Below are 1,017 nucleotides of genomic sequence, written 5' to 3'. Positions count from 1 at the left end.
TCTAGAGAACTTCTCAATTTTTGCAATAAACACAGTTGACTGAACACTTCACATGGACCAGGTGCTCCGTGAGGCGCAGTGCATGGAGATCCCACTCAGCAGTTCCAAAACTTTTCTGTAACAGTTCTCCTCCTTTAACAGTGAAAACAGGACTTAAAGTTTAACATATCAATATGTGATGGAACTTTCTGCTTTTGGCTAGGAGGAGGCTTAAGGTGCAATTCAGTTGTCCCAAATCCGGGTTCATTCGACACCAGCCCACCTCCAGCATGCCACCCAAGTTCGACCCCAACGAGATCAAAGTCATGTACCTGATGTGCACCAGTGAAGAAGTTGGCGCCACTTCTGCCCTGGCCCCCAAGATCGGTCCCTTGGGTCTGTCTCCAAAACAAGTGGGGGATGACATTGCCAAGGCAACTGGTGACTGGAAGGACCTGTGGATTATGGTGAAACGGACCATTCAGAACAGACAGGCTCAGACTGAGGTGGTGCCTTCTGCCTCTGCCCTGATCATCAAAGCCCTCAAGGAGCCGCCAAGAGACAGAAAGAAGCAGAAAAACATTAAACACAGAGGAAATGTCACTTTTGATGAGATTGTCAACATTGCCCAATAGTTGCGGCACCAGTCTTTAGCTAGAGAACTTTCTGGAACCATTAAGGAGATCCTGGGCATGGCCCAGTCTGTGGGCTGCAACATGGACAGCCGGCACCTTCATGACATCATAGATAACATCAACAACAGCATTGTCGAGTATCCAGCTAGCTAAGGAGCATAAGAAAATACATCATCAATAAAGAGATGATCTGACAAAATAAATAAATAACTAAAAATACTTGATGGAAAATACCTGTTCCATGCTATGCCTAAGATGATTGATATTCAGACAGATAGTGAGGTTAAGCTCAACTGTCTATGTTGTCGGGTAGTAATGATAAGCTTCTCTTCTGGAGGGTTAACAACCTAAGTTTGCAGACCAAAAATTAGAGAAATAGAAGGGCTGCAAGGAAAGCCAACAT

At 45.0% G+C, this 1,017-nt stretch overlaps 1 pseudogene; it reads left to right on the top strand.

Annotated features, from left to right (window-relative positions):
- Positions 1 to 269: 269 nt before the first annotated feature.
- Positions 270 to 767, top strand: LOC101571229 (annotated as a pseudogene).
- The last annotated feature ends 250 nt before the right edge of the window (positions 768 to 1,017 follow it).

The sequence above is a fragment of the Octodon degus genome, unplaced genomic scaffold, assembly GCF_000260255.1.
Source record: "Octodon degus isolate 3935 unplaced genomic scaffold, OctDeg1.0 scaffold03099, whole genome shotgun sequence".
NCBI classification, from domain to species: Eukaryota; Metazoa; Chordata; class Mammalia; order Rodentia; family Octodontidae; genus Octodon; species Octodon degus.
This window is presented reverse-complemented; position numbering and strand designations above follow the sequence as displayed.